The 14,748-nt window shown below is 30.4% G+C and overlaps 1 protein-coding gene and 1 non-coding gene across 16 annotated transcripts in view; both read left to right on the top strand.

The window, feature by feature from the left end:
* Window positions 1-14,748, top strand: part of cac (cacophony) — a gene marked incomplete at its 5' end in the record, with an annotated part of 288,903 nt that overhangs the window by 189,104 nt on the left and 85,051 nt on the right.
* Window positions 11,777-11,910, top strand: LOC112210531 (U6atac minor spliceosomal RNA). Its single transcript, XR_002945207.1, has one exon. It is a non-coding gene; the product is annotated as a U6atac minor spliceosomal RNA (small nuclear RNA).

Raw genomic sequence — 14,748 nt, 5'->3', positions numbered from 1 at the left:
ATGTGTGGAGTTTTCTGTCAAAAGTCGATATATCCCCTTTTGGAAAAGTATGATGAAAAAAATATGGGAGCATCTCGTGTAGATAAATTAATTTTGTATTTAAAAAGTAAATCTGTAAGTCCATTTAACTAGGAAAAAAAATTTTTTTTATTATCGTTATTGAAATTTACAACTGTATATTACATAATACATTTAGTAAATATGATCATAGCTAGAATGGAATGTTACAGGTGGGTAGAGCAACAACCCATTGTTTGCACTCTAATGACATTTTACATTACCTGGTCTCGTGGCCATCTGGGCGCCTCGGAAGATTGTCAGGAATGGAAGAGGATGCAAGATTAGAAACTAGAGGGTTTGAGTGATTAGGGAGTTTGGGAAAAAATTTAAATTTCAAATGAACTTGTTTTAGCTATATAATTTTAATTTGTCAAAAAATAATTTACTTTTTAGATACAAGATACTTATATTTATACAGTTAATATATTCAATTTTGGAAGAATTCATCTCATAGCGTGATTTATTTTACTCGTCAAAATTAAACAAAAGTCCTATAGAAATCACTGAAAATGATCTACTTACTCAATTTCAAAGAATAAATGTGTTCTTACTGCTAAACATGTTTGTAACATTTAATGCATTGCTCTGAACGTTCTTTCCTATAAATTTTTATCCATAATAAAGAATTATTATCCCAAATATTTTTATACATTTCGCAAAGCACCTCTGTCATTAATATATTTCAGGGACCTCGTTACAAATGTATAAGCAATAAAAGTTTGTGGAATTATTCTAATAGGTTATTATAATCAGAATTACTTATAAACGGTATTCAGAGACATTAAATTTTCAAAAATGTATAGAAAAAGGGCGTTTTTCAGCAAATACTTCGCAGATTTCCGGTTCCGGTTCCGGAAGTTGGGAAATTCGGCCATTGTTAATAAATATTTGATTTTACTACCTCCATTCGCCCATTTAGTTGTGACAGCGATTTCTGCCTGCTCTATATCAGAAATAAGCAATTGTTATCCTAAAATAAGTATGACAAAAAGATGTATCGATAAAGGGAACCCGGACAACCCTGACAATGAACCCTCGCGTGACCGAACTGATCATTAATGCCTTCCAAGTCGTTGACCAGTTCCCTCCTCAGTTCAGTTGCGTCCTGGCAGCTTATTGCGTCACACTAACCAATGCCCTTTCACAATGTTCTATCATATCTCTTCTTCAGGATATTCTCTCCTCCGAGGTAGGTCGAGTGGATTTATTTTACAGGTTGCGTCATTGCTAAAAATATATCCATGTTGAGCCATTTAATAACTTTGCACCCCTAGCGATGAACCAGCTGTTATTTTTCAGTTATTCTTCACGAACTACACACAGATACATTAGAATAGTTTCTACTATTTTATTTAATTATTCTTTTATTAATTACTGGATAATCGATAATTCTTTCAATTGCCTTTAGTAATAACGATATAATTCTTTTGAGAAATCGTAACTTTTTCTTAAATAAGATTAATCATTACTAGCATCTCAAGTTTCTGCTGGTAATTGATTATTTTTCCATCATGTTTTTTATTAATTACTTCTAAAAATCATTTTTTTATAAACGATATGCAATCCACAATATTGACCGCTGTTAAATTAAAAAACAAAACAATTTCAAAGATAATAATATATTTCATTTCAGAGATCTTGACATACAAAAAATAAGTTTGTAGAGGATCAACGTTTCTTAATCGTAAATTTTATACATCTCTAATAATAAAAAGAATTATATGTTCATTACAAACATAATTTATTGGACTTAGCTCATAATTTTAAAAATAAATGATATCTTAACTTTTTTCAGCTTCAAACACACTTTTTTTTTCATAAATATATTTATAATTATATATTATAAGACATATTGCTGTCTAAATGATATTGAAAAAATCTAGTGCGGTACGCGCATCATATAACTTTCAGAAACTAAAATACTTATGTACTCAAGTTTTATGTATATTGATGGGCTCGTATTTAAGTTATTAAATATTTTTTATTTCTCTGTTGCTTTAAAAAAGTCGTATTTTAGAGTTTATCGTGGTGGAAACAACGAATATAAATTTTGTTTCTGCCAAAAATACAACAATTTATCAAAACCATAATGCAATCGGGAGAGATCGGGCAGTCTCGGCTTTTCTCGTTCGAATCTAATGTCTCTACTTTTCATTTTATCTTCTTTATTTATTCATAAAATTATCTTCTTAAAGTTATATCTTCTACTGGAAGAGTTTTTTAAATCTAATTAAAACTTTGAATGAGCAACACCCTTGTTTCATATTTATTTATATCATTGTAATGAAAAAACGTTTCGGGATTATCACCTCATCTTCAGGTCTCTAAAACAAATTATCAAATACATAACATGTCTACAACATTTACTATATATCACAATTACTAATTAAAACTTTATAAACAATCACATGATTAATTATTACAATATTTTTTTCCTTATTAGTCTAATACAGCTAATACCAACATATTTATGTCACAATATAAAATTTCTTTAACAATAAACTGTTACATTTTTAAATAAGAAGATATAAATATCTTTCTGAAATGGTTATCTTTAACGCTGATAACAGATAGATTAAAGCCAACCAACAATCTCCTACCTCTATTACTCAAAAGATGACTAATTTAATAACAATTATTAAACAATTCTAAATCTAGTACTATTATACAACCTTAAATTATTAATTTATTTACTATATCTATGTAGTTTGTACCTAAAGTTTTGGTATCTGTTTTAAAATTTATTGCTTTATCTATGTGTTTAGTGGTGTATACTGCTTCCGTTATTTTTCTATTTCTACTATGACTTACCGTGTCTAAAATTTCTGGATTTTAAAAATCAAATTTATATTTATATTTTATGCTGTGTTGTTCCAGTGCTGTTGTATTGATGTTTTTTAATATTTCTACAATTATTCTGTTGCTCAACTATTGTTTTTAATTTTTTTGAAGTTTCTCCAATGTACACACCTTTAGAATTCTGGCAATTTATTTTATAAATAACACTTAGTCTATCTTTATTATCAATTTTATACTTCATATTATTAATAAAATTCACTAATTTATTATTATTGTATAAAGCTAACTTCAAATTATAATGGTCCTATTCTATAAATTTCTTTATTATTTAATATTTATCCATAGTTTATTATTAATAACAGTAAGAACTGGTTACTTTTTTTAAATAAATAAAATTGAAGGTACGTGAATATTTTTTTTAAAACTACGCATTTAAGCCCTGTCAAACTATTTCAATGAGTGTCAGACTTATTAATTATTGAAAATCACTTTACTACATTATAATACCTATAGGATATTGAAGATTACCTAACTCCTCATTGATTCACCGAGTTTCATCAAAATCATTAAAGCCGTTCTGGAGTAAATAAAAAAAGTGAAAAATCGATTCTACAAACTGGCATTTTCGGTCGATTTTAGCTTCAATGTTTCTGCCACGCCCCCGGAATTTACCCGCCTTAAATTTGTAATTTTAGTTTCGTACAACTTTTCGTTATTGACCTAGGACTACTTCAAAACTTAAATTAAATTCCGTCGAAAACCTGGATTTTATATGGTCACAATACTTCCCCTTACTAGACATTATATACATTAAGGTAATTGAAAGTAAAAATAAATCTTCTACATACATATTTCCACATTAGAAGTTTTAAAGTATCTCTAAATTTGTAGTATTTTCAGAACACTGAGTTATTACTCTATAGATTATTTAAATTTGTTCAAAGAATTATCGTTTATGAGATTTGATACCCTCATTCGATCTTCCTTTTTTTTAAATGTATTTATTGGTATTTACAACTGTACATACATAGGTAATTGAAAGTAAAAATAAATCTTCTACATATATATTTCCACATTAGAAGTTTAAAAGTATCTCTAAATTTGTTTTATTTTCAGAACACTGAGTTATTTCTCTATAGATGATTTAAATTTGTTCAAAGAATTGTCGTTTATGTGAATACATACCCTCATTTGATCTTCTTTTTTTTTTAAATTTATTTATTGATATTTACAACTGTACATAAATACATCGAGTAAATTTGAGGAAACCATAATGGTATGGTACAAGCATGTAGAGAAACTACCCGATGGTAGTACTCTAAAAACATTTTTACATTTGGTCTCGAGGCCATCTTCTTTTCTGACGCCTTGGAGGAATTTCATCTTCTTAAGCATAAAATACCAGATTGAAATATCATTAGTTTTATAATAACTTTTTAGAAATATTTTGAATTATTAAATCCTAATTAACATCGGAATTCTTTAAACTACTCACATACACGTTTCTTTAATTTAAAAAGTCACAACTTATTCTGTTTCATATTAATACCAACAGCGAGAGTTGGTCAGTATCCAAGATACAACATAATCCAGAGCAGAAGATATAATGGAGTGCCGTGACGTAGCGTTGCCTAACAAGGTGACAAGATACTACCTCATTTGGAGATATGTATCTGTATCTGGTAGAGGGACCGTGATAGGCTCCCTCGGCAACCAATTCCTTACTCGTATTCTATTTCACTCCTGATTCATCGCTTTTCTCCTCACGTCCTTCTTCCATATCTCTCAGCTTTGATATTTTTTAAATTAGGATTAGAATCTTGCTTTATTTTAATCACCATCTTGAATATAAAATATTATTCGATATCTAGAAAATCTACAAAAAAATTATTAATATATCATACCCTTCCTTGCTCGGCTTTTAAAATTTATTTACATTGTTTTTTCAATATCCACTTAGTAGATAGATAGATGAGTTATTTATTTTTGAGAAAATACTCCGGCAGGTTAGCTAGTATTATAAAACTGATTAAAAAAAAATATGTACTACATGATTATTTAGCTCTAGGTAGTTGCATTATTACTTTTAATATGAATGCTTACCTATTTATATACAATAATAAACATATATTTTTAAATTCGTGTACCATTGCTATTCATGTATATTCTTAAATTCTTATTAAAGAAGTACTTCTTGAACCATGATTATTCAAATTTTATTGATAAATTACCATCCTATAAAAAATCACAAAATTTTATAAAGATATGTGAGCTATCCAACTTACATAAAATGTCCAGTATTAAATCCTTCTCACGGCTAAATGCCAATAAAATAAGACGTATGTCCACATCTATGGTTTCATAAGTAGTGATTTTCAGGTTTGAGGTAGCACGTGCAGCTTAGGCATAGAATCTTTTTCGTTTTAATCGACCAACCGGAAAAATCACTTTTTAGAATCTATTTTTCCCTGAACTTACAGGAGAAAAAATACTGATCTGCATGACTGTAATAAGGGCAATCTGGACATACGGATTTGAGCTTGGATTTGAGCTCTACTAAACCTTGGCATTACTCTCGTATGCAATCCTTACAATCCAAAATCCTCAATGCTCCTTACTTTGTCACAAATAAAATCATACATAAAGATCTTAATGTACCATATGTAACCGATCTAACCCGAACTAGACATCATTCCTTCTATTATAAACTCCCTAACCATCCAAGCCCACTAGTCTCTAACTTTGCTCTCTCTTCCATTCTTGACAATCCCGAGGCACCTGAAAAGAAAATGACCACGAGACCTGCTAATTTAAAATGTCATTGGACTGCTACCAAAGGGTAGTTGCTCTACTCCACTGTAACATTCCATTTATCACTCCATTTTAACTGAGATCAAATGTATTATAATGTACAGTTGTAAATAGCAATAAATAAAAGTTTGAGGCAACACGTGCAGCTTAGGCGCTGAACCTTTTTCGTTTTAATGAACCAATCGGAAAAACCACTTTACAGAATTGATTTTTCACATTTTTTAAATTTTCTCAAAACCGACTCTAATGATTTCAATATGTAATTAAGTGTTCTTTAATATTATCTAGATCTTATTTTCATTTAAATAGTCTGAGATGGCTAAGATATCAGCTTTTTCGAAAATCCTTCTATAAAGTATATTTAATTTTGTTTATTTGTAGTAATTAACCATCTCCCATTGTTAGCACTAAAAAAAAAAATGCATAAATACCAACTAAGAAAAATTTTCATTATTAACTAAAGGCGATAATAAAAGTTTTCGTGTTTCCATGGTAACCATTTAAACACTAAAAAATAGTAATAGTAGTTTTTTACTTTTCCTCTATATTTGACTTAACCTAAGTTAAGTATTGGCGAAAGCACAATGTCAAAAAAGAGAAGAAGGAAAAAGATCTAACTCGCTTGAACTGCTGTAAAATACTGATCTATTTGCGGAGCCTGTCCGTCTATATATATATACAATCGGTCAGCTGTTCTCGATCAGCTGATATGGACCTGTCAGCTGACAGTCCGTAACTCCTATAAATAGAAATATAGTAAGGGAAACTATTTTCATTATGAATTATAAAGAAATTACAGTTTTAAAATGAGCAGAGATCAACTTGAACCCAAAGTTCGCACCAGAATTTATACTTTCAATCATTTACTATATATTCATGTGTATGTATTTACTTGTTTTAAATTAGTGATATAATTTTTTTTTTTAATTATTTTTCACTCTCTTTTACAAAACCAACATCTAATGTTAAGTCTTTATAATATTTTCTCTTAATAATAAACCCTTTTGTTAAGCTCTCTGAAACCTTTCTTTATATAAAATTAAAATATTCCTTATGACAATATTCTCTAATTATAAACAAACTATTACAATTTTACATTAAATTCTAAATATCTTTTATAAACAACTAATTTTATTATTTGACTTTATAAATATTGGTTTTCCACAATGCTCAATTTAACTATACCATATATGTTATTGGCCAATAATATAAATTAACGAATTAAGCATTAGTTAACTCTTAATGTTTTATATAAAAATCAAATTATCTTGTGAAACTCTTAATTCTTTAATGAAGCGCTTTTTAAATATTGATAGTTAAAATAATTGCAATTGTGATACTATCCTATATTTTTTAATGTTATAGATTTGGATTTTTTTTTTATTATGATTAAAATTGTTTCTATAATCGTATATAATAACTCTTTAAAGGATCATTCTCAAATATTTACTGTTTTTTTTTATTTCATAATTTTGAAATTTTATAGCACATACAGTTTCAATCAAATATATATATATATACTTATTAATTTATTATTTATATATAACGTATAATACATATCTTCTATATTAATAGCATATGATATAATAAAATAAGGTATATTAAATATGGGATTAATACTTATGAAATACTAAGGCTTACTAAATATTCCTTTCATTATTGATGGATTGGCCCCTTCGTGTAGGTTATGCAAGCTATGCAAGGCCGAGCGGTGTTGTAGGTTTTATCTGCTCGTGGCGCCTTAATCTTAGACTATTTCTTCAAGCAAATTTTTAATGATTTTTTCAAATTTCCAATTATTTCTGTAGGTCGGAGATAAGGAGAACTATTTCATTTTTAGAGCAATTTAGCATAACCATACATTTTTAATGAATATTTTTGCTTTATTTGGTGGTATAAATTACTTTTTTCCAGACCTAATGAAATGATTACATGATTCTAGAAATATAATAAGTATACTTTTATCTCCTACCGGTACAGTATACTTTTTGAAACATCTGTTCAAATTTCTCGTATTAAATTACCGTAAACTGAAAGGAAATGTGACATTGTGTCCTACACCTCCAAGATACAGAAGTGTTTTTGTATTAAGCAGAGGTTCCGATAGCTCCCGTAACCAATCGTGAGGTAAGTTACATGCTATGGAAAAAAATATATACTAAAACACCATCACCCTAAGAATTTTTAATTTTTAAAGAGCGTTCTGATTTTCTATATTTTTCTCAAAGGTGTCAGTAAGGGACCATGTTCCGCATACATAACTACGGGTTTTATGATAGGATTGTATATCCTTAGTTTAAGCTTTCATAATTATTAGGATGTAGTTTATTGAAAATAATGCTAATAATAATAAAGTAAATAATAAATTTGCGCTGAGGATCCTCTGGTCTTCCTCAGTAAGGTAATCGTTGATGGAGTTTACTATGCTTCCGAGGAACTTAAAGCTGTTAACTTTTAGAAAGATTTGATTGTTTAGCCTTATAGTTATACTTGGTGAATATTCTTGCTTAATATCATTTACTTTTTTTTACCTGTAAGCCGATATGTTCCACCTTTACTATTTGTGAAAAGGCCAGCGACTAATATCTGCCTCTTTGCTACCCAGGGACTGTTACGTCAGCCGCATATTTGAGGTTTTTATGCATTTCTCGTGCACTCTACCGGGCGCTCTGCTGCATTCCAGTATTATCCACTACAATTCCAGAGGAAATAGCATCGGGGAAAGGTTATCTCCTTGGTAAAGTCATCTCTCCCTGAACAAGTTCTCTACATTCAAGCCATTTATGTAAGTCCTTGTCAATCGCACTAACTTCGGGGGCATCCCAATTTCGTCATGATTTTCCTTCCAAAAGACAGTTTCTATCAACGGAGTCGTTGGCTGATAAGAAGTAGATGAATAAGGTTACATACATCTTGTTCCACTTCCCATCTTTCCTCAAGTATGTGTTTTAGGAAAATATTTGCGCTCTAACCTCGGCGAAATACAACTTGGTACTCGCATAATGCTTTCTCTTAGAAGGGCGCCATTTGGTTAAGCATTATATAGGTTAGAAAAAAACAATAAGTATACTTTATTTGAAAAAAAAAAAAAAAACATCTGTTCAAACTTCTGCCAATAATGTCAGGGAAATGTCATTATTTTTTCTCAACTCAGGGCTACAGACATGCTTATTTTGTCTGAACAAAATTGAAGTAATTGATTGTTTTAATATATAATGATTGACCGTATTATTTCAAATTATGAAGATGACGAGGGGTGCGGTAAAATGAAAACAAAAAATAGTTGTTAACTATATTTTCTTCATTTTATTTATTCATAGATTGTTTTAATATTTAAATAATCAGGATCAAATCTTTAAATTTTATAAATTAATTAATTTTTCTTATGTTTTATCATTTTTGGAACTAAAATAAATTAGTATAGATGATATGATAATTTTTGTTAATTGTCAATGTGTTTTAGGGGGCAACAAATACTTGTTGTATTTATGAGTAAATATGTTAAGATAGATTACTACTAACAGAATACTGCAACTGATTCTATTTTTCACCATACATTCTGACTTTTTTATATCTGAATAGTTTAATTATGAAGTTAGAATTATGAAGACAAGGAATTAATTATGAAGACAAGGAAAACATAATAATTCATTCCAATTATTACTGAAGAAAAATACTTAACGATTTTAACATCTTTAATTGCATAATGATGCACAAGCACAATCGGTTGCTTCGACACAGAATACCACATCAGTGATATAGATAATTAAACAAAAATATTCATACAAAATTTATTAAATATAGTCATAATTCTGTATCAATAATAAAAAAAATTCAAGCAATGCACTCAAAGGTATAAAAGAACCTTCTAAATATTTGCTGTAATCTTTTTATGTAGCAAGCTGTATAAATAAAAAAAAACACAGTATATTCAGTCAACTTGTATAATAATGTGACGCAAAAACACATGAACATCAGGGCTATAACACGGATTCATATTTTAGTTTAGTATCGGTTAAAAAATTTTTAATTTACTTAATTATTTAATCATTGGTTGTTAAAGCCCACACAGTTTTCACAAAGAAATAAATTCACAAAATGTAACAAGAAGTACTAATATTCAAACTTGTAAAGGTTGTTTTCGGCACTTGTCTACTGGCCTTTCCTGTATTTCTTGTAGCCCCCACAACACATCATTTGGCAACTTTTTTTTTTTTTTTTTTTTTTAATCCCCCTCCTTTGCCATTTCTGGCATACGGGGTGCGGGAGCAAACCCTGGGGTCATTCTCTTTCGACTTTTCTCTCGACCTCGTAGTAGTTACCCCTGATCCTGACACTCCTGTTATTGAGGTAACTACCTACGAGGGAGTATAGATTACTGGGGGTGTCGAGCTCTTGCAACCGCTGGAGTACACGGGGCCACCAAACGCTGTCGAAGGCGGAAGATATCTCAAACATGATCAATAAGACATATTTCTCCGCCCTCTCTTCCACGTCCCTACGCACTCTCAGCAGCGCATCCGTAGTTCCCCTGCCACGGGTCGAGCCAAACTGCCGTGGATGACTTGCAATACTTAGGCATCATTTGGCAACCATTCAACTCACAACAATTCAGTACTCGGCCGGTTTTAGATCCTGATTAATCCGCATGGATGGGAAGATCAAACAAGTCCGATGTCTCTCCGTTTATCATTTCGTAATTCCTATGACACTAGAACTAAAATGAGGGTAGTCTAGAATTAGATCCTAAATACGGTAGGAACAGCCCAAACGTAGTAGGAATACATACGCCAGAACAAAGATATCTTAGCCAGCTATACGTTGATATAGATTGAGTTGTCAATCCCACCATCATAATCTTACATTTTACTTGTACGTGCTTGTGTGCCAAATTTTTGAGTGATCATATACTCAGATGTGTTCAAGTTCAATTATAAGATTTATCTCTTCGGGAATACTGAAACTAATTAACTTAGCTTTTTGTTAAGTTTCGTCAAGATAACTGCAACATTCTAGAGAGTCAATGGCCCTAACTGTTATAAAAATTAGCTAATGTAAAACATGATATCTAATTATTTTTATGAATTAAAGGTTTTGGCAACATCGGCTTTTGAAGGATAATTTCATGTAAGAATCTTTTGGAAATTAGTTATCTTGAGAGAATAATGTTAAAATTAAATTATGATGAATGACTGAAGATTAAAGGTAAAACATTGTAACTAACAAACGATTTAACGTAGTAAACGTTTTCATTTTTGCAGTTACCATGTTTCACCTTCGAACGCTTTTGCCATAGACTGTGCCTAACGTACATGAGGGTCATGAAGATCATTTGTAGCTACGCCATATCCTTATCTTTTTATTTATAATATTTCTTTTTTTTTTCGTAATCTTTTTTATTATTATATTCGTTTGATACATGCATATGTCAAGGAAATATTATATGTACACCAGTGAAATATGGCCTTAGATTGCCTTGTGGTATTATAAGGTAAGTTTCAAGGTCTAATTAAGGTAGTTGAGAACATGTAGCTAATGCCAGTGGATTGGAACGAAGAGGCACGTTCGGCTGATTTCATTTTCTTTTTTTTTTTTCATACCCTCCTGTAAAGATTTTAGTGAGTATTTGGTACGTACATATAGGAGGTATGCTATATGTATAGTTGGGTGTGAAGGATACCTTGGATTGCCTTTTGGCATTATAAGGTTAGGTGAGGGGTCCAATGAAGGTTGTAACTTGGTTGGCTTACGCTAGTGGATTATTGGAACGGGTAGGGGCCGTTCCGCTGGTGGAATGGTGAAAATTTAGACCTCAGACTTGAAGAGTCTAGCCTTCCCTCGTCGAGGACGTCGACTAAGGGAACAGTGCTCTCCCACCTCCCAGGTCTTGGTGGAGGGGCGATCTCTCTGAAAAGTGGGTTGCAGCAGGCCTTCAACCCATCAAAGAATCGGTTTCATTTTTTTTTTCTTTTTTTTTCATACCCTCCTGTAATGATGTTAATGAATATAATTATAAAAAAAAAAAAAAAAAAAAAAAAAAAAAAAAAAGAATGATTAAATAGTACATTAAGGTACTATATATACAAGTTTTTAGGTTCTCAATTATGTGTAGTAAAAAAGGAGATAAGTTTAGCACTCCCCTTGACAAGGATGGTTTCATTTTCATTGAAATTATATATTTTTACTAATTTTCAGCACAATCAAATTAACGGGGAGCTGAAAATCTGTAATATATTTTACTGTTCCGCTACAATGATACTTAACGTAAACATTTGAAAATTAATTTTCCCCAAATTTTTCTCCCCTAAACTATTTACTAGTTTTGTAGTATTTAATATGTATAGTTTAATGCTTATAAAAATGAAATCTCTAACAATATAAAAATTGTATCACAATTAAAACATTTGTAAAAATACTGTAAGATTGTTGATTGACCGTGTGAATAGATGAATGGAATATGGTCCGGGTGCGGTAAAAAAAAAAACTCAAATAGTAGAATTAATAATAAAATAATATAATAATAATAATAAAATAGTATAATTCTACTATTTGAGTTTTTTTTTTACCGCACCCGGGCCATATTCCATTCATCATTTGTAAAAATAGTATTTTGAGCTAAACAACAAATAATAAAATTCTATAATATAATTTAGGAGGCCTTAGGTTTTATAGAACACGTCATACTATGTGTTGGTGAATGATGAAATGTAGTGAGGGATCTATTTCAGCCACTATACCAACCTGGGCCCTGTTTTTTAATGAAAGCTAATTATATTAGTCCATGAATACAGGTATTCAGATCACAAAGCACTAGCACTTATAGCACTTATAATTTTTGTTTCACTGTGTGGAAGATTATTAGACATTTACAGGAGTTAAAAGTAAAACGTATAAAGCATCATTATGCAAATCAGTGAAAACTACAAAACTAATAATATCAGTTCGTAAATTGTTGTGAAACATATAATAGTTTCACTCTTACCATTCTTAAGATATGTGTATAATATTATTTAATTGGAGTTGATGAAATTTTTAAAGAAAATAAATTAGAAATATCGAATTTAACTTTTTTTTTATCGGTAGAAAAACATAAAGGAAAATATTGCCACATGGCAAAATTAGTAGGATTAAAACCCGTCTAATAATAGAAAATGTTGCCCCATTTGTGCTTCTAATATAGGAAGCTGTCTTGCACGCTAGGGTTGACCCTATAGCCTCATTCTACCACCCTGTGTTTAGTGAACTTTGCCACAACTGCGAATTTTAAATTGATAGATCTGTTACCATGCTCATAAAGTTTAAGTTTTAAGTATTTTTTTTTGTATATTATGATTATTTGAAAAAAGTATCGTTTAGTTATAATCCTCATTATTTGTAATGGTTTTATTATCAGTAGTTACGACTGAATATGAATTAATTTATACAATACAGGATATTTTATAATAATACTATTATTTTAAAAATAAGTTTCATACTTACCTTTTAATCATTCATAAACAATTAATGTTTCTATTATAATAATATTGCATTAATTATTACACAGTTATTGAACATTTTATATTTTTCCAAGTTCCATTTCTTTGTAATGTTACGCCATTATGGCTTTCAATTTGGTAAATAAATCATGAAGAGTAAATATTCTCTAAAATGAATTTATAATCCTCTTCCGAAGATTGGAACGACAGTGTCCCCGAGACCTTTTGTAAATTTATTGTTAGAATTCTGGCAATGGCTAGCTTCTCCACTCAAGTCCTGAGCGCATGCGTCTCTAGGTCTCTTAATCAATCTCCACTGGCTGTTAATACCAGTGACGTGGCATAGAGAGAAGCGCTGGGATCTCTTGGGATATTCCACTCGTGGAAGGAAAAGCTTGGCCACGAGCTCTCTCGGCTGATAGTAAATATTTTATGATTGGAGAAGTTTGTCGGGGGGTGGGGTCAGCAAAAAACAACATAAATAAACAAAACCATATCTATTTATTTTATGCCGACGTTTCGACCTGAGTTTCAGGTCTTCATCAGGGCTATAGAACAAAAGAGATAACAACAACATTTAGAGAAACATACAATTGAAAAGGAATAGTATACAAACCAATTTAGATTTATACAAAATATTGAATTAAATCATAAATGATAAAAAATTGATAACTGATAATTGAATAGTACAAAATTTTAATTGATTGATAATCGTGGAATGGTATGGTAGTAGATTGAAAAGAGTGACAGATGAAATATAATATCACGTAGGTAAGAAAATATGTATAATATAAGATATGCAAGTAGTGTCTAAAAAACTGAAAAAATAAATATTTTATATAGGTGTGATGTGTCAGATTTTTTTTTTTAGCCTTATCTTATGTATAAATTATTCTGTTATATTCGTGGAGAAGATAGTTGGGGGGTGCGGTCAAAATAAAACACAAATAAGTTGAAGTAACTTATTTAATCGTGCCAGTGTTTCGGCCAGAATTTCTAGCCTTCATTAGAGCTAAAAACATTTTTTTTTTTTATTTATTTAATGTAATTTACAACTGTACAAAATAATACAATAAGTAAATATGTTGTATGTTTCATATACAATTGAAAATCTTGGGAAGGAAGCACCTATCGGTGGTACTTCTAACATTAATTTAAATTAGAAGGTCCCTATTTTCAGACGCCTCGGAGGATTATCAGGGATTGTTAAGAATGAAAGATTAAGAATTATTGGGTTAGGATGGTTAAGGAGTTTGGGATGAAAAGACGCATATCTGTTTTGGGTCAAATCTGCAAAGAATGGGATGTTAAGGTCTTTGTGAATGAGTTTATTTGTAACGTAATAAGGAGCATCAAGGATTTTACGTAGGATTTTGGATTGTAAGGATTGGATGCGGGAGGAATTTGATGGTTTGGTGGAGCCCCAGAGCTCAATTCCATGTGTCCAAATTGGTCTGATTACTGTAGTGTATACTAATGTTTTGAAGTGAATGGGAAGTTTAGAGCGTTTGTAAGGTAAGTGTTGTAGCAATCGGAATCTACGAGCAGTTTCTTGTCGTTTCAGTCTTGTGTGTGGATTCCAAGTAAGTCTCTTGTCAAGATG

Source organism: Halyomorpha halys, unplaced genomic scaffold, assembly GCF_000696795.3.
Source record: "Halyomorpha halys isolate HHAL.00 unplaced genomic scaffold, Hhal_1.1 Scaffold1394.1, whole genome shotgun sequence".
NCBI classification, from domain to species: Eukaryota; Metazoa; Arthropoda; class Insecta; order Hemiptera; family Pentatomidae; genus Halyomorpha; species Halyomorpha halys.
This window is presented reverse-complemented; position numbering and strand designations above follow the sequence as displayed.